This window comes from Lissotriton vulgaris, chromosome 1_2 (genome assembly GCF_964263255.1).
Source record: "Lissotriton vulgaris chromosome 1_2, aLisVul1.2, whole genome shotgun sequence".
NCBI lineage: Eukaryota > Metazoa > Chordata > Amphibia > Caudata > Salamandridae > Lissotriton > Lissotriton vulgaris.
In genome coordinates this window covers 352,400,778-352,426,424 of record NC_141686.1, presented here as the reverse complement: position 1 = coordinate 352,426,424, position 25,647 = coordinate 352,400,778, and the positions used below count along the sequence as shown (strand labels likewise).

Genomic DNA, 25,647 nt, shown 5'->3' with positions numbered 1-25,647 from the left:
GGACACCACTATGTCAAACTCTGTATATTTTGCAAATCTTGAAAAAAAAATGTTTTAAATGTAGTAATTTATAAAAGAGATGTGTGGATCCACTGGTGAATAATTGCTGATATCCCACCTCCTTTCTCTGAGCTCATTCTCTTTGGGTCATCTCAGGTATGGCTTCTGGAGAACTGGAGTAGATTCCTCTGACAACCAGGTTTCAGTTAAGAACAGGATATCCAGCTTAGAAGATTCTAATAATTTGAGTATTTCCACCTTATCTTTGCCTAGGGAAGGTGGGTTTAGTAAAGCCGCTTTTAACGACTCCTCAATCTGAGGATGTAGAAGAGTATTATTGTTTGTTGGTCCGCAGTGAGGGCTGTTGAGTACCAGTATGTGTGGCTGGCATACACGCCATTTGCCTCTAAAAACAAGACAAACATGGGGGAGATACTAAAATCTGTGTACCTGAAAGACTTTAGATCTTATGCAGAATATGAGAAATATTGAGTACGCTACCTGATTTCTGGTCCCAGCAGTGGCGGCCAGGTGTGCCTGGGAGCAGACAGGCTTGTCTTTGGCAAAATGTTTGCAACTCACATGCCAAATGTTTGCAACAAACACGCACACAAAAAAAATTGCTCTTTAAAAAGTCCATTCAATTGTGTACTCACAGATGTGAAACAAACTCCAACTCTGACTTGTACAGCCTCACACTTCACACCTCATTTATAAATGGATTAATGTAACAAATCAGATATCTCTTAACCACATGTTCAATGCTGCACAATTACACAGGCATTGTGCTCTGCTGTGCACAAACACATGAAACACAATCCATCCCCAGGCACAAAGACCTACACACTGGAAATAAGTAATCAGATGGATCAGTCGCTTACACGCTCATATATAATGTTCCACCCAAGACAACCAATCACAAACAAACACATACACACTGTCTCGCACACACAAATCACTTCCATACATTTTGTAGTGAAAGGTTAGGCTTCGACCAAGCCATTCACGGGCATCAACTACTCCAAGAGACCTACACACAGGGTGGGCACAGATCTGTACAATCACATGTAACACCCCAAATAATCACGGCTCACTCTTCTCACAAAGGTGTTGCAGTCTCTTCAACAGAGCTGTGTCATCCCAGAGTCTCTGAGGCAACACCCAATGAGGAATGCTGCTGAGGGAGTTGGAAGGTGTCAGTATCTGAGGAGGAAGCAGTTCTGTGGGTTGAGCATTCTGTAATATATAAATTCCTCCTTTCTATCAACACCATGGACATGCAATACTTCATATATTAGCGACACGCGGAAATATAGAAAAATGCACAACGCTTCAATTCCAAATAGGGAGCCCTAAATATGTGTTGGCCGGGCCCCACAAATCATTAGTATATCAACAAACTAGAACTCAGCTTCATATGCTAGTTATGAATAAAACAACCACCTTACTATAGGGAACAACGTGCGGATATCAAAAGGTTCAATGTACAGTACTGTGGACAAAGGTACTTAATAAAGACATGTATTCTGAGAGAAGAAACTAATATTGTTCTGTAAAAATATGCTTTTGTTTCCTCCTAGCATACCTCTTAATCCATTGCAGAGACAACCTCCCACTGAATACAAACATCAAAGAACAAGGTCTGAGCAGGTATTGGTGAAAATCAGTAACAACTCCAAATGGACCCATTCTGGACAAATGTATGACGTTACAACGCATACATTTACAACGCATTCACTTACAACGCAGTTTTTATATTGCAACATCCACTACAACGCATTCCATTGGATCGCATGACACTACATCGGATTTTTAAAAACTACCTTTATAACGCATTTCATTACATTGCATACTACCTTTACAACGCAAACCATTACATTGCATTGCATTTAAGGTACGTATTGGATAGTATGGGGATACAAATGACTATTCCAACTCCAGGGGGTGCAACAATAGGGTAAGTGTTGGATAGTGGAGGGGTAAAAATTACTATTCTAACTCCAATGGTATGCATTGTAATGGTATGCGTTGTAATGCCTCCGGATCCGGATCTACAACCGACCCCTGCCCCCACCACGTCTTCAACAAGGCCGACTCCATCATCGCACCCCAACTCCGGGACGTCATCAACACCTCCTTCAACACCGCCACCTTCCTGGAGAGCTGGAAGCATGCCGAACTCAACGCCCTACTGAAGAAACCAACAGCTGACCCCACCGACCTCAAGAACTTCCGCCCCATCTCGCTCCTCCCATTTCCTGCCAAAGTCATTGAGAATACCGTCAACAGACAGCTTGCAGCCTTCCTCGAGACGAACGGATCCCTCGACCCCTCGCAGTCCGGTTTCCGAGCCAACCACAGCACCGAGACCGCCCTCATCGCAGCCACCGACGACATCAGAACCCTGCTCGACAACGGAGAAACAGCGGCCCTCATCCTCCCGGACCTCTCTGCAGGGTTCAACACTGTCTGCCACCGCACCACAGTTCAACGCCTCAGCAACATCGGTATCCAAGAGAAGGCACTAGAGTGGATCATCTCGTTCCTCACCGGAAGAACACAGAGAGTCCGCCTCTCCCTGTTTCGATCCGAGGCCACCGAAGTCATCTGCTGCGTACCGCAAGGATCATCACTCAGCCCCACCCTCTTCAACGTCTACATGAGACCTCTTGCAGCCATCGCACGCCAGCACAACCTCAACATCATCTCCTACGCCGACGACACCCAACTGATCGTCTCCTTCACCAGAGACCCCGCCACCGCCAGAACGAGCCTACACGAAGGGATGAAAGACGTCGCCGAGTGGATGAAGAACAGCCGCCTGAAACTGAACTCAGACAAGACGGAAGTCCTCGTCCTGGGACCATCGCCCTCCGCCTGGGACGACTCCTGGTGGCCCCCCGCCCTGGGCGCCACCCCCAAGCCAACAGACTACGCACGCAACCTGGGCTTCATCCTGGACTCCTCCCTCTCGATGACCAGACAAGTCAAAGCCGTCTCCTCATCATGCTTCAACACCCTACGCATGCTCCGCAAGATCTTCCGATGGATCCCGACCGAAACCAGGAAGACGGTCACCCAGGCACTCGTCACCAGCCGACTGGACTACGGAAACACCCTCTACGCCGGAACCACAGCCAAGCTACAGAAAAGACTCCAACGCATCCAGAACGCCTCCGCCCGACTCATCCTGGACATCCCCCGACGCAGCCCCATCTCCGGCCACCTGAAGGATCTGCACTGGCTCCCCGTCAGCAAGAGGATCATGTTCAGGCTCCTCACCCACGCACACAAGTCTCTCCACGACCTGGGCCCCAAGTACCTCAACGACCGCTTGACCTTCTACACGCCCACCCGCCAGCTACGTTCTACAAGCCTCGGCCTCGCCGCCGTACCACGCATCCGAAGAGCCACCGCTGGAGGTAGATCCTTCTCCTACCTGGCGGCCAAGACATGGAACTCCCTCCCCATCCATCTCTGGCTGACCCAGGACCATCTCGCCTTCAGGAGACAACTCAAGACCTGGCTGTTCGAGCAATAGCGGTCCCCTTCCCCCAAGCGCCTTGAGACCCTGCCGGGTGAGTAGTGCGCTATACAAATGTTATGATTGATTGATTGATTGATTGAATGCCTGCGTAGTAGTGAATTGCGATGTAGTATCATGCGTTGTAATGCCTGCGTTGTTGTGTAATGCCTTGTTAAGGATGTTGCGTTGTAATGCCTGTGTTGTAAGTGCAGTGCGATGCAATGGTTGCATTGTAAAGGTTGATTCCCATTTTCCAGATATAAAGGAGTTAAGACCACACACTGAGGCCACACTAAATCTTTGATGTATTATAACAAGGTCACAAAGTGACCCCCTTGCACAGTACACCTCAAGTCCTGAATTTCAGCAAGGATACATAGCTCGGATCTAAACACTGTTAATGGGTGTTTAAATATCATAATGCACTGTTATTTAAAGAGCCATGGCTAAATGAAGGGATTCATATAGAACAGTGGGCCATGTAGTCTCACAGTTATTAAACATCACACACACACACCTGCCTACTGCATTCACACTTGAGTGTGAGAGGCTCGGGGCACCCCCCTCCATCTAACGCCTCACTGACCTGCTCAAAGTGATGGGACCTGCAGACAGGCTTCTCCTTGCGCTGGACAGACGGACAGAGCACCAGACCTTCTCCCTCCTCTGATGCAGGTTGGGCTCCGCTGATGCTGCTGATTCTGCCACCGCTGACCCGGAAGCAGACACGTGTGAGAGGGCGGAGCTTCATTTCGCCTCCGCTGCTTCTGCAGACGCTGCCCCCGGTGACCCAGACACTGTTCGTCTCTCAGGCCTGAGGAGAGCTCCATCGGCTCCGTTAATTCTGCCGACTCTGCCCTGGGTGACCCGGAAGTGAAACTGTTCATGAGTTTCCAACAGTGAAGGAGAAGAAACCCAGGAGAGAGGGTGAGACTAAGGAGGGAGGGGAGGGAGCAGAGGAGGAGGGGAGAGGAGGGAGGGAGCCGAGAGGGAGGGAGGGGGAGGAGGGGGGAGAGGTGGAGGAAGGAGGGGGGCAGAGAAGGAGGAGGGGGAGGAGGCAGAAGGAGGGAGGAGGGAGGAGGGGGCAGAAGGAGGGAGGAGGAGGAGGAAGGGAGGCAGGGAAGGGGGAGGAGGGGGCAGACGAGGGAGGGGGCAGAGGAGGGAGGGGGTGGAGGAGGAAGCAGAGGAGGGAGGGGGCAGTGGAGGAAGAGTGGGCAGAGGAGGGGATGAGGGGGACGGAAGAGGGGGTGAGGGGGGCAGAGGAGGAAGAGGGAAGGGGCCAGAGGAGGGAGAGGGGAGGGGAGGAGAGGGGAGGGGAGGGGGCACAGAGGGGGTAGGGGGGGAGATGGGCAGAGGAATTGGGGGCGAGGGGCAGAGGAAGGGGGGAGGGGCAGAGGAAGGGGGGGCGAGTGGCAGAGGAAGGGGGGGCAGAGGAGGGACGGGGAGGAGTGGGTGAGGGGGATCTTAGGTGCAGAGGAGGCAGAGGAGGTGGGCAGAGGGGGGGAGTCTTAGTGGACTCCAGACTTGGCTTTCTATAGATATTTTTAAATATCATATCCAAATATTCTTGTACCATATGTTAGAATGTTATTAGTGATGATTCGCTCAGCAATAAATATCTGTTATGGAAGATACCCTTCGAGGTGAACATACGCTATCCAAGAAACACGTTACGTCTCAGTGATGTGAGACCTTTTACTGCAACTCTTGTAACTCGGCCGTGAGTCGGTTTGACAGTAAAAGGCCTCTTTTCCTGTCTTACACCCACTAGTGCAGGTTACAGTAAAAGCCTCTTTCCCCATCTTACACCCACTAGTGCAGGTTACAGTGAAAGGCCTCTTTCCTCGTCTTACACCCTCTAGTGCAGGTTACAGTAAAAGGCTTCTGTCCCCGTCTTACACCCTCTAGTGCAGGTTTCAGTAAAAGGCTTCTGTCCCCGTCTTACACCCTCTAGTGCAGGTTACAGTGAAAGGCCTCTTTCCTCGTCTTACACCCTCTAGTGCAGGTTACAGTAAAAGGCTTCTGTCCCCGTCTTACACCCTCTAGTGCAGGTTACAGTAAAAGGTCTCTTTCCCCCGTCTTACACCCACTAGTGCAGGTTACAGTAAAAGGTCTCTTTCCCCCATCTTACACCCACTAGTGCAGGTTACAGTAAAAGGCCTCTTTCCCCGTCTTACACCCACTAGTGCAAGTTACAGTAAAAGGCCTCTTTCCCCGTCTTACACCCTCTAGTGCAGGTTACAGTAAAAGGCCTCTTACCCCCGTCTTACACCCACTAGTGCAGGTTACAGTAAAAGGTCTCTTTCCCCCGTCTTACACCCAATAGTGCAGGTTACAGTAAAAGGCTTCTGTCCCCGTCTTACACCCACTAGTGCAGGTTACAGTAAAAGGTCTCTTTCCCCCGTCTTACACCCACTAGTGCAGGTTACAGTAAAAGGTCTCTTTCCCCCGTCTTACACCCACTAGTGCAGGTTACAGTAAAAAGTCTCTTTCTCTGCCTTACACCCTCTAGTGCAGGTTACAGTAAAAGGCCTCTTTCCCTGTCTTACACCCACTAGTGCAGGATACAGTAAAAGGCCTCTTTCCCCGTCTTACACCCACTAGTGCAGGTTACAGTAAAAAGTCTCTTTCACTGTCTTACACCCACTAGTGCAGGTTACAGTAAAAGGCCTCTTACCCCGTCTTACACCCTCTAGTGCAGGTTACAGTAAAAGGTCTCTTTCCCCCGTCTTACACCCACTAGTGCAGGTTACAGTAAAAGGTCTCTTTCTCTGCCTTACACCCTCTAGTGCAGGTTACAGTACAAGGCCTCTTTCCAGTCTTACACCCACTAGTGCAGGTTACAGTAAAAGGCCTCTTTCCCTGTCTTACACCCTCTAGTGCAGGTTACAGTAAAAGGCCTCTTACACCCACCAGTGCAGGTTACAGTAAAAGGCCTCTTTCCCCGTCTTACACCCACTAGTGCAGGTTACAGTAAAAGGCCTCTTTCTCTGTCTTACACCCACTAGTGCAGGTTACAGTAAAAGGCCTCTTTCCCTGTCTTACACCCACTAGTGCAGGTTACAGTAAAAGGCCTCTTTCCCTGTCTTACACGCACTAGTGCAGGTTACAGTAAAAGGCCTCTTTCCCCGTCGTACACCCACTAGTGCAGGTTACAGTAAAAGGTCTCTTTCCCCGTCTTACACCCACTAGTGCAGGTTACAGTAAAAGGTCTCTTTCCCCGTCTTACACCCTCTAGTGCAGGTTACAGTAAAAGGCCTCTTTCCCCCTTCTTACACCCACTAGTGCAGGTTACAGTAAAAGGCCTCTTTCCCCCGTCGTACACCCACTAGTGCAGGTTACAGTAAAAGGTCTCTTTCCCCGTCTTACACCCACTAGTGCAGGTTACAGTAAAAGGTCTCTTTCCCCGTCTTACACCCACCAGTGCAGGTTACAGTAAAAGGCCTCTTTCCCCGTCTTACACCCACCAGTGCAGGTTACAGTAAAAGGTCTCTTTCCCTGTCTTACACCCACCAGTGCAGGTTACAGTAAAAGGCCTCTTTCCCCGTCTTACACCCACTAGTGCAGGTTACAGTAAAAGGCCTCTTTCCCTGTCTTACACCCTCTAGTGCAGGTTACAGTAAAAGGTCTCTTTCCCCGTCTTACGCCCACTAGTGCAGGTTACAGTAAAAGGCCTCTTTCCCCGTCTTACACCCACTAGTGCAGGTTACAGTTAAAGGCCTCTTTTCCCGTCTTACACCCACTAGTGCAGGTTACAGTAAAAGGTCTCTTTCCCCCGTCTTACACCCACTAGTGCAGGTTACAGTAAAAGGTCTCTTTCCCCCGTCTTACACCCACTAGTGCAGGTTACAGTAAAAGGCCTCTTTCCCCGTCTTACACCCACTAGTGCAGGTTACAGTAAAAGGTCTCTTTCCCCGTCTTACACCCACTAGTGCAGGTTACAGTAAAAGGTCTCTTTCCCCGTCTTACACCCACTAGTGCAGGATACAGTAAAAGGCCTCTTTCTCTGTCTTACACCCAATAGAACAGCTTACAGTAAAAGGCCTCTTTCTCTGTCTTACACCCACTAGTGCAGGTTACAGTGAAAGGCCTCTTTCCCCCGTCTTACACCCACTAGTGCAGGTTACAGTAAAAGGCCTCTTTCTCTGTCTTACACCCACTAGTGCAGGTTACAGTAAAATACCTCTTTCCCCGTCTTACACCCACTAGTGCAGGTCACAGTAAAATACCTCTTTCCCCCGTCTTACACCCACTAGTACAGGTTACAGTAAAATACCTCTTTCCCCCGTGCTGTCAGTGTTGGGCGCAGTGCTGGGGGCTCCCACTCCTGATGGGCTATTTCACAAAGCCGCTTTAAGAGATGCGTGGAATTGCGTCAGTATGTGGGCGACGAGAGTGGCGTTCTCATAATGCTTTGTTCCGTTTACCACAGAAAAAAACACAAACTTGTAATAACAAGCATTGGCATAGCCAATAGGTCTCGCCTTTGCTACCTTATAAGTATTTAGCTATGCAGCACAATATCCTTGGTGCAACAACATCAACTGTTCCATGGCTAAACACTTATACGGTCCCAAAGGCGAGACCTATTGGCTATGCCAATGCTTGTCTTATTTGCAAGGGGATGGTGTTGGGGGGGGGGGACCTTTGTATGCGGGAGCTTGTTGTGGGGAGCTTAGTTTTTCGAGGGGCTGTTTGGAGGGGCCTTGTTGCATGGGTTGGCTTGTGGATGGGAGTACGTGAAGCTACTTGGGGCCGTCTTGTTTGAATGTGGGAGTGTTGGACAGGCCTCGTGGAAGGCCCGCTCCCTCCCCGCATGATAGGGCCCGGACACCGGCTCTCCCTGTATCCCCAGAAAGAACCATCCCGGCAACCCACCGAGGAACCCGCAACCCGTCCCCAACGGGACGCCTGCTCCCGAACACCCCGGTATCGGCTGGCCTGGCCTCCATCAGCAGCATTGCCCCGGCCCAGCCGCCATCTTGGACACTGCATCACGAGGCCACGTGGCCTTGGCTCGACCCCAACCCTGGGCCTGGCCAGGCCCCGACATCGAGGCACCACCATCCACCCAGGGGGTGAAGAGACCACTTGGCAGGTCAATGGGAGAAAGGAGTGTCGATGGCTCTCCTCCGCCAGGTGCCGATCGCCCCCAGCCTCCCCGGGCACTGGCTCCACCCCCCTGCTGGGTGTCTGGACTCCCTCATCCCGGACCTCCCGACCTCCAAGCGCGAGGGTCCGGACATCAAAGGAGACCAGACCTATAACTGGGGCTGCTCCAGAGCAGGAAGGCAGTTGTATCCTGGAGTCGAGAGACACCTTGAAGAACTCATCCCTGACGGACTGCTGGCGCTGCCGCAGCCCTGCCTTGTGAACCCATCTCTGAAGCCTGCTGGCGCTGCCGCGGCCCTCTACAACGTGAACCCTCGTCCAAGCCTGCTGGCGCTGCCGCGGCCCTCCTTCGAGAACTATCATCCAAGCCTGCTGGCGCTGCCGCGGCCCTCCTTCGAGAACCATCATCCAAGCCTGCTGGCGCTGCCGCGGTCCTCCTTCGAGAACCATCATCCAAGCCTGCTGGCGCTGCCGCGGCCCTCCTTCGAGAACCATCATCCAAGCCTGGTGGCGCTGCCGCGGTCCTCCTTCGAGAACTACCATCCAAGCCTGCTGGCGCTGCCGCGGCCCGACCTTGCAGACCCCTAAGCTCGAGGATTGTGAGCTTCCCTCTTGCCACCCCTGTACCGGACCGGTACCAAGACTGTCCCGCTACCCCTTTCCCTACAGAGACTAGAATTGAGAGGACCCTCGTGTCCAGACCTCACTGTATCGCTGATAACCTTGCTTTAAGAACCGTATATAAAGTGTGTTGACCTCATCCTTGTGTGGTGTCCATCTGTGGGGGGGGAGTTACTCGTCTGTACGATCGCTGGAGACGGCCCTCACCGGAGGCCTCTCCCCCTGTCCTCGGCTGACCCTCCGGGTCCCCGTCTAACATTGGTGGCCAGCGGAGCGATCCGAACCAACGCGTAATCGTACAGAGATAACTCACCCCACGACTCAACCACAATGACAACAAAAGAGAGCGGAACCACAGAAAAATTCCAGATGGAGAAACTAGAAGAGTACAACCACAGAGAACTAAAACAATTCTGCATAGAACTAGGCATTGCTACCACAGGACTAAGCACGAAAGAAGACTTCAAAAAGGCCCTGGAATCTTGGGCAGAGACGGGTACGGCCGTACCCCAAAACCAAAGCCTCAAGGCACCGGAAACGAGCACCCCTCCGACGGAAGAAAGAAGATCGGGTCTCTCCCCAGAGGAGATCCGAGAACGGGAAAAAAGCCGGCTCCGTGAATTGGAGCTGGCTCGACTGCGTTTGGATGGAGAACTGAAATTGGCGGAACAAAAAATAACGTTGGAACACTTGCGGCTTCGAGAGGAGCGGGAAGAGAAACAAAGACAGAGAGAGTTAGAAGAGAAAAAGCTAGCCTACGAACATGAACGCAACCTCAAAGAAATAGAGCTTCGGAAACAGAACAAAGATCTCGGGGTTCCCGAGCGCCCAAACACTCCTGCCACTACAGACCCTAAAGTCCACATCCCCAAGGATGTTGTCAGGGAGTATTACCGGAACGATGATATCCAGCAATGGTTCAAGGCCTATGAGGTAGCCATGACCTCCCACCGGATTCCCCGGAGCGACTGGGGAGCCGGGTTATGGGGGAGGTTCGTCAACGAAGGGCGCGACGCCCTGCTGCAACTCCCGGACCATCAGATGACGTCCTACGACCACATGAAGGCCGCCCTCCTCACTCGATACGGACTCACGCCTGAGATGTACCGCCAGCGGTTCCGCGACTGCAAACGGATCCCGGATACAACTTGGGTGGAGTACGTGAACTTCTTCAGCCGAGCATTCGAGGGGTGGATCAAGGGCAGCAAGGTGACCACTTACGAGCAACTCTTCGACCTTATTGTGTGGGAACACCTTTCTAACAACTGCTTCGTCGAGCTCAGGCAGCACCTCCTCGACAGCAAACTGACTGAACCTCCGCAACTCGCCGCCGAAGCTGACCGATGGGAAAGCACCCGAGTTGCCTGAAACGGGCCCAGCGAACCGAACAGAACCAACTAAGGACCCCATCGCCCCCGAGGGGGAGGGGGAGGCCAGGGTCGGGGCAGAGACGCCGACCCGGTGGCTACCGCCAGCAACGCCCCGCCCCCGGCCGGCAGGGGAAACCCCCTGATGCGTCCGGGGTTCCGGACCAATGTTACTTGCCACCAATGCCAGCGATCCGGCCACTACGCCAATGATCTGAATTGCCCGAAAAACCAGAACCCTATGCCCCGCCAGGTCGCTGCCGCTGCCCTGGGGGAAGGGCAAACCCCAGAAGACCCTGAGGAGTACGAGGCCGACCAGCCCGAGTGGGAACCAGCCGCCATGTCCCTGGTCTGCCTAGGGGAAAGAGACATGATCCCGCGGGCCCCCCTACCCGCCAATACGCAGAAATATAGCCAGTGGGTCAACATTAATGGGCGCCGGGCTGAAGCCCTACGCGACAACGGGCCAGTGTGACAGCAGTCCGCTGTCATCTGGTGACCCCGGATCAGATCTTGCCAAACATCCTTTGCCCCGTCCGGTCAGCCGACAACTCAGAAAGCCTGTGTCGGATGGCCTGCGTCCCCTTCGAGTGGGGAGGAGTGTCCGGAATGCTGAAAGTGACTGTCCGCGATGATGCACCTGTGGACTGTCTCCTGGGAAACGACCTTGAAAGTTCCCCGTGGGCCGCCGTCGAAAGAAGAGAGCACCTGGGTATGTTGGGCCTCCCTGAATGGGCCTGCATAACGACCCGGTCCATGGCCGCCCGCGCCATCCCCAGTCCCGAAGAACCAGAATGGCCAGAGCCTCCTCCCCCGATCGTCCCAGAGGGAACCGCCCTAAGAGCCAATCCCCCAGAACCAAACGAAGAAGGGCCCGTTCGACTCCAGGACCTTCCCGAACTGGCCCAGTGGCGTCAAGAGGGTGGTCCCAACCCGGAACAATTCCGACAGGAACAGAGAACCTGTCCCTCCCTCGAGGGACTCCGGCAGCAAGCCCTCGCCCAGAGCGCAGGAGACACCTCAGGGGCCCACTGGATTTATTGGGACAATGACCTGCTCTACAGTGAGCAAAGAATTGCTGAGCTGGGGGCCAGTCGGGTACTGGTGGTACCCCTCCGCTTCAGAGACTTCCTTTTGAACTTGGCACACGATGTCCCCCTCGCTGGGCACCTGGGGCAAGACAAAACGTACAACCGCTTGGTAACTCACTTCTACTGGCCCAAAAAGCGAAATGATGTCTCCAACCACTGCCGGGCCTGCCCCACCTGCCAGGCCAGCGGGAAGAGCGGCCGAAAGATCAAAGCACCCTTGCAACCCTTTCCCGTCGTCACCACCCCGTTTGAACGGGTAGGAATAGACATTGTGGGCCCCCTGGACCCCCGAACGGCACAGGGGCACCGGTTCATCCTGGTCCTGGTGGACCACGCCACCTGCTACCCCGAGGCCATTCCTCTTCGGACCGTGACAGCGCCTGTGGTAGGCCGAGCCTTGATGGGGATCTTCTCTCAAATGGGCTTCCCCCGGGAAGTCGTCAGCGACAGGGGCACAAACTTTATCTCGAAGTACATGAGATCTCTCTGGCAACAGTGCGGGGTCACCTACAAATTCACAACCCCTTATCACCCGCAAGGAAATGGACTGGTCGAGCGGTTTAACCGCACTCTCAAGGGAATGATCATGGGCCTGGAAGAGCCCCTACGTCGCCAATGGGACGTGCTGCTCCCGTGCCTCCTATTCGCCTATCGAGAAGTCCCCCAGAAATCCCTCGGATTCAGCCCCTTTGAGCTCCTGTATGGACACCCAGTCCGGGGTCCCCACAGCCTGGTCAAGGAAGGATGGGAGATGGCCCCCCAGAAGACTCTCCAGATGTGTATAAGTATCTCCTGACCCTCCGCAACCAGACCCGGCGATTCAGGGAGCTCGCCAAAGCCAACCTTGAGGCCAGCCAGGAGGACATGAAGAAATGGTACGATCAGCATGCCTCCTCCATCGAGTTCGAACCGGGACAGCAAGTCTGGGTGATGTCGCCGGTCGAACCCTGTGCCCTGCAGGACAAATGGACAGGACCCTTCAAGGTGATAGAGCCCAAGGGCCCCGTCACCTACCTGATCGACATGGAGTCTCCCCGGAACCCCCTACGAGTCCTCCACGCCAACAGACTCAAACCCCACTTCGTACGCTCGGAACTCAGCCTATTGATGGCAACAGACAGTGGGACGGAGGAAGACTCCGAGCCCCTCCCTGACCTACTGAGAACCTGTGAACAGGATGGCTCAGTGGAAGGGGTCAGACTCTCCGACGCTTTGACCCCGGAGCAACGCCAAGACTGTCCAGCTCTCCTGCTACAATTTGAAAACTTGTTCTCCCTCACCCCCGGGGTCACCCCCTGGTGCCTTCACGACGTGGACACCGGGGATAGTCCGCCTATTCGACACAGGGCGTACCGGGTGCCAGATCGGGTGCGCGCCTGCATCCAGAACGAAGTCACCAAAATGCTGGCGCTAGGAGTGATCGAACCATCCGACAGCCCCTGGGCCAGCCCAGTCGTACTGGTCCCCAAGGCTGCCGCCCCGGGCGTTGCCCCCGAGCTCCGGTTCTGTGTGGACTATCGGGGCCTGAACACCGTTACCAGAACCGACGCTCACCCCATCCCCCGGGCAGATGAGCTAGTTGACCGCATGGTGACTGCCCGCTACCTGAGCATCTTCGATCTAACAGCGGCTACTGGCAAATCGGCCTCACCCCCAGGGCCCAAGAACGATCCGCCTTCTCTACCCCGGATGGCCACTACCACTTCAAAGTGATGCCATTCGGCATGAAAAACGCTCCAGCTACCTTCCAACGACTCGTGAACCAGGTACTGGCGGGCCTCGAAGAATTCAGCGCCGCCTACCTGGACGATATTGCTGTGTACAGTCACCACTGGGCAGACCACCTCCACCACCTCCGAGAAGTCCTGCACGCCCTCCAGCAGGCCGGCCTCACCTTAAAAGCCAGCAAATGCCAGGTTGGCCAGGGGTCCGTGACCTACCTCGGACACCAAGTGGGGAGCGGTCTGGTGGCACCCCTTCAGCTCAAGATCGCTGCCATCCAGTCCTGGCAACCCCCTGTCACCCAAACCGAGGTCCGAGCCTTCCTGGGGCTCACCGGATACTACCGGCGGTTTGTAAAGGACTATGGCAGCATTGTGGGGCCCCTCACGAAACTCACATCCAAGAAAAGCCCCAACATAGTCAACTGGACGCCGGACTGTCAAGCGGCCTTCGAGAAGTTGAAGACCGCCATGTGAACCGCCCCCGTGCTCCAGGCCCCCGACTACAGCCGGGAATTCATAGTCCAGACGGACGCCTCAGATCATGGCGTTGGGGCAGTCCTCTCTCAACTCAACGCCGAGGGAGTCGATCAGCCAATGGCCTTCATCAGCCGACGCCTGCTGGCTCGAGAACAGCGCTGGAGCACCATCGAGCGGGAGGCCTTCGCAGTGGTATGGGCCCTCAAGAAACTCCGGCCCTACCTATTCGGTACTCACTTCAGGGTACAGACAGACCACCGACCCCTGCAGTGGCTGATGCAAATGCGGGGTGGAAAACCCAAAACTGTTGCGATGGTCCATCTCCTTACAGGGGATGGACTTCACTGTGGAGCATCGTCCTGGCCAGGATCACGCCAACGCGGACGGCCTGTCACGCTTTTTCCGCCTCGGCGAGGAGAGTACCCAAGAGGATGGGTGACTCTCCCTGCCTTCAGCTGGGGGGGACGCATGTTGGACAGGCCTCGTGGAAGGCCCGCTCCCTCCCCGCATGATAGGGCCCGGACACCGGCTCTCCATGTATCCCCAGAAAGAACCATCCCGGCAACCCACCGAGGCAACCCGCAACCCGTCCCCAACGGGACGCCTGCTCCCGAACACCCCGGTATTGGCTGGCCGGGCCTCCATCAGCAGCATTGCCCCGGCCCAGCCGCCATCTTGGACACTGCATCACGAGGCCGCGTGGCCTCGGCTCGACCCCAACCCTGGGCCTGGCCAGGCCCCGACATCGAGGCACCACCATCCACCCAGGAGGTGAAGAGACCACTTGGCAGGTCAATGGGAGAAAGGAGTGTCGATGGCTCTCCCCCGCCAGGTGCCGATCGCCCCCAGCCTCCCCAGGTGCTGGCTCCACCCCCCTGCTGGGTGTCTGGACTCCCTCATCCCGGGCCTCCCGACCTTCAAGCGCGAGGGTCCGGACATCAAAGGAGACCAGACCTATAACTGGGGCTGCTCCAGAGAAGGAAGGCAGTTGTATCCTGGAGTCGAGAGACACCTTCAAGAACTCATCCCTGACGGACTGCTGGCGCTGCCGCAGCCCTGCCTTGTGAACCCATCTCTGAAGCCTGCTGGCGCTGCCGCGGCCCTCTACAACGTGAACCCTCGTCCAAGCCTGGTGGCGCTGCCGCGGCCCTCCTCCGAGAACTATCATCCAAGTCTGCTGGCGCTGCCGCGGCCCTCCTTCGAGAACCATCATCCAAGCCTGCTGGCGCTGCCGCGGCCCTCCTTCGAGAACCATCATCCAAGTCTGCTGGCGCTGCCGCGGCCCTCCTTCGAGAACCATCATCCAAGCCTGCTGGCGCTGCCGCGGCCCTCCTTCGAGAACTACCATCCAAGCCTTCTGGCGCTGCCGCGGCCCGACCTTGCAGACCCCTAAGCTCGAGGATTGTGAGCTTCCCTCTTGCCACGCCTGTACCGGACCGGTACCAAGACTGTCCCGCTACCCCTTTCCCTACAGAGACTAGAATTGAGAGGACCCTCGTGTCCAGACCTCAATGTATCGCTGATAACCTTGCTTCAAGAACCGTATATAAAGTGTGTTGACCTCATCCTTGTGTGGTGTCCATCTGTGGGGGGGAAGTTACTCGTCTGTACGATCGCTGGAGACGGCCCTCACCGGAGGCCTCTCCCCCTGTCCTCGGCCGACCCTCCGGGTCCCCGTCTAACAGGGAGCAGGTGGGGAAATCTTGTTTTGGTGTGGGGATGGTTGGTGAAGAACCTTCTAGTATGCTGTGGCTTGTTGAAAGTGATTGACTAGACGTGTGTGTGTGTATGGGGGGTCCCTGCTTGGAAGTTGTGGCTCAATAGAGTATTGCTTGGACACAAACCTATTGGGTGTCTTCATCGAATGGCTGTTGAGGGTTGTTATTTTCATTGCGTGTGTGTGTGGGGGGGCTCGTTGGGAAATAGTTTGCTTGGAAGTGGAGACTGGTTGTGAAGAGCTTGATGGGTTGTTGGGGCTGGCTTTCTTTGGGCGTGGGGCTCTCTGGGGTATTGTGTAGGCATGTGGGTTGCTGGGGGCAGTCTCCAATGGGTGTGGGTCGTGGCAGGTGGCTATATGGTTGAATATGGGGAATGGATGGGGTGTTCTCCTTAAGATGTGGGTGTTCACAGGGCTAATTTTGCTTGGCTTTTGGGACTGGTTGGGGAAGTGTTATTTTGGTTTTATGCAATGTAGAGCTTGGGAAGAGCTTGTCACGGTGTCAGTCCATTTGGTGGTTTGCTCTTGATTGAACGTGGAATCACTATGGGATATTGCGTGGGCGCTGTTGCGGAGGGTTGTTCAGGACGTTGGGCTTGGTGTACCTTGAAATTGAGTTTTGATTGGTATTGTTTTGGTTGCATGTGGTGCATGGCTGTGCTGATAGTAAGGTTTGTTTGGAAGAGGGTGGGTGGATATGAGGGTTGGACTTACTCAGACACACGGGATGTTGGAAAGTAGCTGTTAATTGGTCTTATTTTGGCTGGGTGTGGGGACTGCTTAAATCGACTTTGCTGGAAAGTGGGGCTGTTTCGAGGGAACATGCATGGACGAGGGGGCTGGTTGGGAGTTGACCTTACTGGCGTCTACATCGTCCTTCATCTGATGGTGATGTTGATGGCACTTACTTTGTTTATCTGCTGCCAGCACATGTTGGTGGTCATGCTCAAAGGAGGGGTGCACTGAAGTCGTTTACCAGGGGTTGCGTTTTACGCACATGTGGATGATAGTTTGGGTGCTTTACCTTTTGGTGGGATGTGAGGGCTCGTTTGATGTCGTTCCCTTGGGTTTATTGGTAGGGAGTCTTGTGGGAGTCTTTTCACAGAGGCTAGAGCAGTTTGATCAAGAGGTCGGAGTGCTGAAATCATGGAGCACTGAAATCCTGAAACTACGCACCAGCATGAACTACTCCGCTCAGTATCATCTGTGTAGGTGGAGGGGGCATTGGTAGGTGTGGGGAGAGGCGGCGCCAGTCTGACCCCCCCATCCACAGATTCTGGCGAGGAGGGGCTGCGCTTCGTGCGCACTCACCCCTCCAGCCCCGGCCATGCCAGGGCTCCCCTGGCTCTCAGCCTAATTACTAGCAGCCGGGATGTGTCCTGAGGTGCCCTTGGCAGACACTGCCAGGGAGTGACGAGCAGACGAGAGGGAGGCGGGGACCGGCGCACCGGGGCAGGGGGTAGGGATAGGGAGCAGTTAGGAGACTGGGGAGCACCAGGGAGGGGGCAGAGACCGGAACCGAGCTTGTGTGGGGGCCGAGGGGGCTCCTCTCCAAGTCCCCGCACACCCTCGTCCCTCCGCCGCCGCGTCGCACCGCTGGAAGAAGGGAATGAAGACAGGTGCACAATAAAGAGACGATAAAAATAGAGAATGGGAGCGACGCCACACCCAAGAGAAGATGGTACCACAGGTAATTAAAGAGCAAATCTCTCCTGGGAAATTGATTTCGTTGTACTAATTGATCCTAACCATCCATACTCATGTACTCAAAACCATTTATCCCCAAGATTATAACGTCCCCGATCACAACCACAAATAGAGACAACCAGGGCCCCAATAGTCAGCTAGGCAGAACAATACTCATAAACACATGAAATGCAAAAGTAAATGAATTTAATATAATGTATAGAACTTACACAATGATTAAAAGTACTTACACAAAAAGGTATTTCATCTGATACATACGTAATAAAAAACACCAGTGTGCTAGAAAGATAAACAATAAAACAAAAAATGAGAGAACAACAAACAACAATGTATAATCAAAAAAACATCAAGAATTTGTTACTCCATGTAGGATTCATTGTTGTATTATCTCTTGGGTGTCCATGAATCATTTCATTTAGTCAATACCCAATCAAATCCTTGGATGTAACACCCAAAAGTACGTTGACGCGTTTTGATGGCCTTTATATTATTATGCGCCACCTTCCTCAGGACAATGTATATAGAATGTTCTCTTTCAATTTAAAAACACCAGTATATCCTCACAATCTCACTGGGGTGGTTCAGGAACTGTTTCCACAATGTAGATGTATTCGCCGGGCACCTTGGGGCTCCAATTATATCTTGGTGCTGGCACGCTCCCTGCAGGGTGGTGTGTCCTCTGCTGGGAAATTGTTAAAAATGAAGCGGGGCTCCTTGGGGCTCCAAACGCTTCTACAGTCGATACGGTAACTCAGGGGTTATCTATCCTCCCATGCGGTGTAGCCGATCCTTTTAAGCATCAATGAAATTTCTTTTAACGATGAAAAGGATTTAAGTGTCTTTCTTGAAAAAGTATCGGGGTGCAGTGACTCTAAGCGCATATGCAAAGTAGTTCCCCTGTATCCATCCCCAGTCTTCTTCCACTCCTTCTATGTATGCTTGATTAGAGCGGTGAATCTGTCAGCGGTGTAACGGCGCCCTCCCGACCGTCTTCCGAAAAGCACACTAAAGAGAGGCAAAGTGGGACGGGAAAAGAAGAGAGAACGTGAGAAGTAGAAGCAGAGAGGGGAATGAGGTGGGGAAAGAGACGGATTGAAGGATAGGAAGGCAACCAAAAGAGAGAAGAGGAGAAAACAGAGTCACAGTGAGTCAGGTGAAAACAACACAAGCAGGAGTGAGGAAACACGCTCGCCATGACGCCGACTTTTCTCTATTTCTGCCGTCCCATTTGGACGGACTTGGCCTGACTTCCTGCTGGCGTAAAAAATGTATTATCTTCTTTATGGGGCCATCTTTTTGTCCCCATAAAGATAACAAACCTTTTACACCAGCAGGAAATCAGGGCAGTCAGTCCAAGTGGGACGGCAGAAATAGAGAAAAGAATACGTCACCAGGACCTATTTCCCGAAGGCTGGCCACCGTTTAGCATAAACGGTGACGCCGGCCAATTGGAAAGAGGGGCGGGGCTTAAAGTCCGCTAGTGACACTGACTAAAAAACATGCACAGCCATTGCAGGCTCGACCTAAAAACAGGTCTAACCCCTCCCCCCCCCACACGCCCCCAACATAAACACACATGACACCTTCAGGAACAGTTTGGGTACAGAAGTAAATCATACTTGGTAAAGAAAGGGTGCTCCACCCCTCGCAAGAATGGGCTTGTGTCAGAATCATAATTCAGGCCCATCTACCCGCTTTGGGTCCCAGTGGCACTGTACCTGCTGTCCCACTGATAGCTATGCCTCTGCAAGGAGCATGAGACGAGGAATATGACACAGCAATTTAATTCCCGTGGGACTCAGAACGAGCGACTCAGGGTTTTGAAACAAGACGGGTGATCATTACTCAACTCAATGGCAGCCCTCTTATCGGCAGCAATACAATGAAAGGTTGGGATGTCCGACGGCAAATACATATTTCTACAGACGGCACGCAACCCACCATAGCAATGGCAGAAATCTTGCAGTGGATCATCGCATGGGGAGGTACAACTAGAGCTACCAAGGGCCAAAACAGTAGCTTATGTTGGAAATGAGTGACTTCAATCAACAACATGCTCTTCACCTGGGATTCCAATTTATCATTGCTGCCACTTATTTGTCCTTTCAGAAAACTCTGGCCATGTTAGATGGGTTTTCCTCACTGTCACTCTGCTGTCCTTTTAGTAACTTCTGGTCATGTCAGATGCGTTTATCCTTGCTGTCATTCAGCCATCCTTTTAAGTTACCTTGGGTCATGTTTGATAGGTTTGTTCTTGCTTTCACTCAGCCATTCTGTCCGTAACCTCTGGTAATGTTAGATTGGTTTATCCTCGCTGTCACTCAGCCGTATTAAGTAACCTCTGGTCATAATAGATGGATTTCTCCTTGCTGTCACTCAGTCGTCCTTTCAATAAACTCTGGAAATGTTAGATGAGTTACTTTGCTGTCACATCCACGGTGAATACGTTTCTGTCTTTGGGAGGATCTTCACTAACGCACGTCTATTTTATGAAGTTTCTGAAAATCTTCGTTAATATTTTCAATTATTTAAACTTATAAAAGTGATCATAATTTCCAAAAAATCTCTTAGGCTTAGTCTTTATGCTCTAGTACTATGCCATAGTTAGCTTCCTTTGACTTTATGTGATTGGGCGGACAAGGCTAATAGGGGTTTCAGAGACCTTGTCCGGGTAAGATCTCCAAATTTATTCCAAGGGCAAATATGTACGCTGGAGAATCCACTCCTGGGAAGAGCACTGGTTATAGTGGGGAAAGTGGTTGTCAGACCTCGAGATCTCTGCCCTTGAGTACAAGGTCTCCGTTCAGCAACAGCCTAGCTCTTTGATCTGGATGTGCCCTTAACACCATCGATGCTAGTGTTATTTTCCTCCTGTGCTGGCTTTGCTTTATTCCCATTGTTCATGACGAGCTGAGCTCGTCATGAGCGTCCAAGGGGTTAAGGGAACTGAGGAAGGTGCGAAATCACTAGAGATATCTTCTTTAAAAAAAGGAAAAATAGTTTCACTTGCTGTGGTCTTGTAGAAGGTCATTGATAGTGGGATGCAAGAGTGCTTTGGTGTCTTGTAGAAGGTCATTGATAGTGGGATGCAAGAGTGCTTTGGTGTCTTGTATAAAGGCATTGATATTGGGATGCAAGAGTGCTTTGGTGTCTTGTATAAAGGCATTGATAGTGGGATGCAAGAGTGCTTTGGTGTCTTGTAGAAGGTCATTGATAGTGGGATGCAAGAGTGCTTTGGTGCCTGGTGTAAGGTCATTGATAGTGGGATGCAAGAGTGCTTTGGTGTCTTGTATAAAGGCATTGATAGTGGATGCAAGAGTGCTTTGGTGTCTTGTATAAAGGCATTGATAGTGGATGCAAGAGTGCTTTGGTGTCTTGTATAAAGGCATTGATAGTGGGATGCAAGAGTGCTTTGGTGTCTTGTATAAAGGCATTGATAGTGGGATGCAAGAGTGCTTTGGTGTCTTGTATAAAGGCATTGATAGTGGGATGCAAGAGTGCTTTGGTGCCTTGTGTAAGGTCATTGATTGCGGGATGCAAGAGCGATTATGTGTCTTGTAACAAAGGGTCAGTGTTGGGAAGTAAATGGACCCTACCCAAGCATTTCTGCAAAGTTCTTAGGCTCACATAGAAACGATGCTGTCTTTCATCATGAACATATTTCTTAAGTTGCCTTCCCTTTCACACAATAACCTTTTACACACATTTGCGTGTGTGACAATGTTGGATTTGTTTCTTTGAAACCTCTTTGCTTACAGCGTCCACTTTGCTTAAGATTATCACGACTCCTTGAAAACCAAGGCCCGACATACATTGTGCAACTGTTCTATTTTTCATTCATGGGTGACATAGCTATCTGTAGACCATAACAACGCTGTCTTGCACAGGACTCGCAAGGATGCTTTACATTATGAATAAACATCCGTTTCCTAGTGTTGTAAGAAGAGCGATTTGCCGTCATTGGCGAGGTCTCTACATGCTGATGCTTCGGCCCAGCAGCCTGCTGATATCTCTGCAAGGGATGTCCTGCTCATGACCACGATGGAGACCTCCATTCTTTCCCTTCAGGCAACAAGGGTTGGATCATCCAGTGCGTGGATTCTTGGCAGAACACACACACTCCGGTTAAGGACTGCATAGTCGGAGTACGCCAGATTTCTATATTGCTTTATTTGCTTGCTTGTATAAATAGTTTTAGCACGATGGTGGAACTTTTCATTCTGTTCACTGTCCTAATACTTCTAATAACTTTCATTTGCTTCTGTCTATTGATTATTGCAGCACATATACTCTACACAAGAATCACGTTGGTTCAATAAACATTGAAAACATCCCACTGTGTACGAGTGACTGGGCAAAAGGATTCTTAATCTGTGCTTGGTCATGGTAGAGCCTCATTGCCCAGCATGTGTTATGCAGCATCTGAAGAGCTTTTAAGAGCTGACAAAACCAGATCAACGAGGGAATGTTATTTTCCAAAATCAGTTTCCAACGCCACACGATGTCACTCAATACCAATTTAAGTATCTAGGTGACACAAGATTATCCCAGCAAGGACCTTCTCAATAGTGCCTAGTGCACATTTTGCCTGTCTGGAGCATGGAGCTGACCACTGTTTGCAGACTGAAACAATGGAAGTCCCAGGTCAACCAATGGAAGTACGTCTGAGAGGCAGGAAATGTCCTAAACAAAAAAAGAAACCCACCAGCTGGAAGGAAACTTTATGTCCTTAATAGAAATCCATTCCGAGCAGAGCATTTTCACCTTTAGGAAAGATTATAAAATTCTTGATTTGTCACTGGTGCTTTAAAGAGCCACCACAAGCCTGCCTGGTAATGTTCATTTAGAGGGAACACCAGGCTCTTACCTTACTCCAACCATGACTTTGCCATATAGTTTCCACTCTACGGTAGGAACTGCACGTTTGTGGATGGCTTAACTCTTGGAATGGTGCCAGACTGATTACAAGCACTCCCGCAGGATGTGTTTTCCTTTAGGCCAGCTAGTTCACAGTGCCACCACAAGCCCCTCTAAACCTAGACGAGTAGCCATGCTAATGATGCCTGCCCATCACAAGTTCTTCCAGTTACCTGTTTTGATTCCCTCCCTACCTGTCTGCGCTCTCGTCTGTCCAGACTTGTCAACACGTTTGGCCCCAACGTTTTGAATTCTGCCAATGGTATCGCTGAGAGGTGGTTGTTCGAGAGCTGGTGGTTCCACTCTTAAACTGTTCTATGTTTGAACCACGGTTTCACATTTTAGCTGTATGAATACGGAAAGTGATCAGTCTTTATTTTTATAACTTAAGTGTAGAACTTCGGGAGCTGCATTAGACTGGATGAAACATTTTGCCATGACTTTACCAACTGTAGGTTGCACCAGCTAACATAAGAAGTCCATAAAGAAGTAAATATACAAATGTCCGTCCAATGTTGAGAAAAATCAGAGTTCTTTATTCTTCTTTACAATATTGACAATTGTACACCAAACAGCCAACACGTTTCGTTCTATACGAAGAATTTCATCAGGGCTGTAAAACAATATTTAAAACACATATGTAATACAATATAATGAAATGCATATTTTTATACATATAATTCATTGTATACAAACAATTAATAGCATAGCCTCCTATTTTCTAGGCTATGCTATTAATTGTTTGTATACAATGAATTATTTGTATAAAAATATGCATTTCATTATATTGTATTACATATGTGTTTTTAATTTAAAATTTGTTTTATTGGTTTCAAAAACAATGACAGACAATGCATCGCAGTAGAAAGGCATCATGTAAAGGAAGCATCGGGTACAGACATATAAGGCTTCTCCACAAATCGAGTTGCAAGCAAGGTACATGAGCCAGGTTATGGATGAGCTGCACAACTCATATATGCCAAGTATAGCAGAGACGCAAAACTTTGAAAACAAGACCCTCCAACTCCCCCCCCCCCCCCCCCCCCCACCCCCCCCCCCCACCCCAGCCGGTGTGCCAAAATTGAGAAACAAACGTTAAACCACCCGTAAGGGGTATAGTTTGTCCCATCAGGAGGTCATGGAGGATCTTCAGGGATTTCTGTGAGGCGCAGTAAGCGGAGATACCTGGGACACGTGATCTCGTTGAATTCGCTGGAGAGGAGGGACAGCAATGGCAGCCACACTTTCCGAAACGTGTTTGCGGACTGTGTGAGTATAGCTTGAATGCGCTCCATGTCTAGCGTAAACCAGAGTTTATGCAGCCATCCCGTGTGGGTGGGCTTGGTGGAGGATCCCCAGAGTGACAGAATGTGTTGTGTTGCTGCCTGCATCGCAATTCCCATCTGGCGCCCTCGGATTGACTTCAAGGGGAAGGCGAGCGCGTTGGGAAGGCCTAAGATAGCATAGGCAGGGAAGCGTGGGATCTCGGTATCGAAAGTCTTATCTATATCATTTAAGACTGCAGTCCAGTTTTTTTGACCTCCCGACAGTCCCAGAGGAGATGAGTCATGGTGCCCTGTTCCCCGCAGCCTCTCCAGCAGAGCGCACTACGAGCCGGGTTCCCCTTGTTGAGCCTAACAGGAGTAAGGTGCCAGTAAAGGGCTAGCTTCACCGCCGCCTCTCTGCCCGCTGTGTTACGTGTAGTGTGAGAGGCCCTAAAGTATATGGAGCTCCATTCCTGGGCCGACAATGTTCTCACCAATTCCGTCTCCCAGCGTCGCTGTCCGCCACTCGACCCAAGGCGGTTGGGGGTGTGAGCATCTCGTAGAGGTCCTATATAAGATGTTTGTCGGTTTCTCTCGTCACCAGCCACCGCTCAAAATTTGTCATATGCCTGCTCACCAGGGGAGCATAATCCGGGTACGTGAGCCAGTGCCTGATTTGAAAGTACTGAAACAAGTGGTGAGAGACAACATCATAACCCTTTGACAGTTCGGAGAGAGGGAGAAAACCCTGCGGGTCGAAGAGATGGCCCGCCGACCTGCAGCTCGTGCCTCGCCATTGCAAAAAGGCGCGGGGGTCAGTGCCCGGTGGGAATTCGGGGTTGTCCAGAAGGGGGGTGAGCGGGGAGGGAAAAGTTGTCAATTTTCTCTTAATTGCAACCACGTCCCACACGCGTAAGATAGTGCAAGTGATAGGAGATTTCTGGAGGTATTTCGGTCGGTCTTGGCGGCGGATGTACGGGACTTTCCAAAGGGACGTCTGGGCCATCGCCCTGTCTTGAAATAGCCATCTCTTTTCAGATTCCGGCCTATACCACTCCACCAGATAACGGAGTTGGGAGGCTTAGAAGTACTGGTGGAGATTGGGGATCCCGAGGCCGCCTTCATCGACACCGCGATATGCCAGTTGTTTGTGTAGGCGCGGGCGCTTTCCCCGCCAGATAAAATGGTGAAAGGCAGTCTGGAGATGTGCGATAGCCCTAGCTGGAGGAGTTACCAGAATGGTCTGGAAGATATACAAAATCCAGGGCAGTGCCGACATTTTCACTGCCGCGACACGGCCCAGCAAAGAGAGCGGTTGTTTAGACCACTGCACGAGGTCAGCTCGAATTCGGGAGGAGAGGGTGTCGTAATTGAGGGAAACCGTTGATTCCGTGGAGGAGGTGAGCATGATGCCCAAATAAGGGAGTTGTGTTGTCGTCTGCAGACCTCCGCCATATGATGGCGCATCGCCTAGAGCTCAGGCGTTCCTGCACAGGGGCAAGATCAGCGACTTCCCCCTGTTAATTTTAAAGCTAGATATGGCGCCAAAGGTGTCAATCTCCTCCAAATAAGCAGGGATAGAGTGTTCCGGGTTATCGAGGGCGGCAATAATATCGTCGGCGTATAGGCCGATCGTGTGTGGCTCCCCGCCAAAAGTGATGCTGTGAATATTGGGGTTATCGCGAATTTTTTGCGCCAGAGGCTTGACGTAAAGGGCAAATAAAAGGGGTGAGAGTGGGCACCCTTGCCTTGTGCCTCTTTGTATTTCGAAGGGGCTAGAACGGTAGCCGCCCAAGCGGACCCGTGAGGAGGGGAGATGGTAACAACTCGCAATCCAGGATTGGAAGCGATCCCCGAGCCGAAAGCGGGCTAGCACCCGCTGTAAAAAGTTCCAATCGACACGGTCAAACGCTTTTTCTGTGTCGCTTGCGACAAGAGCCGAGTCCGATTGCTGGAACTGGGCCTTGTCGACCAAATGTAGGATCCGTTTGGTGTTATCGCTACTTTGGCGGCTCGGGACAAAGCCTGATTGGTCGGGTTCCAGAATCCCGGGCAGACACGGTTCAGGTCTTAATTGAGAAGAGAAATGGGGCGAAATGCCGAGCAGTGTGTGGGATCTTTGC

General features: G+C 51.9%; 2 protein-coding genes across 2 annotated transcripts in view; one reads left to right on the top strand and one right to left on the bottom strand.

The window, feature by feature from the left end:
- Positions 1-4,232, bottom strand: part of LOC147736786 (uncharacterized) — a 72,424-nt gene extending 68,192 nt beyond the window's left edge. Inside the window, exon 1 of the mRNA XM_086953490.1 lies at positions 4,113-4,232. The gene's annotated coding sequence lies outside the window, so the exon portion shown is untranslated. The remainder of the gene's footprint in view (positions 1-4,112) is intronic.
- A 162-nt stretch (positions 4,233-4,394) lies between these two features.
- Positions 4,395-25,647, top strand: part of LOC147736785 (uncharacterized) — a 53,121-nt gene continuing 31,868 nt past the window's right edge. Inside the window, exon 1 of the mRNA XM_086953483.1 lies at positions 4,395-4,453. The gene's annotated coding sequence lies outside the window, so the exon portion shown is untranslated. The remainder of the gene's footprint in view (positions 4,454-25,647) is intronic.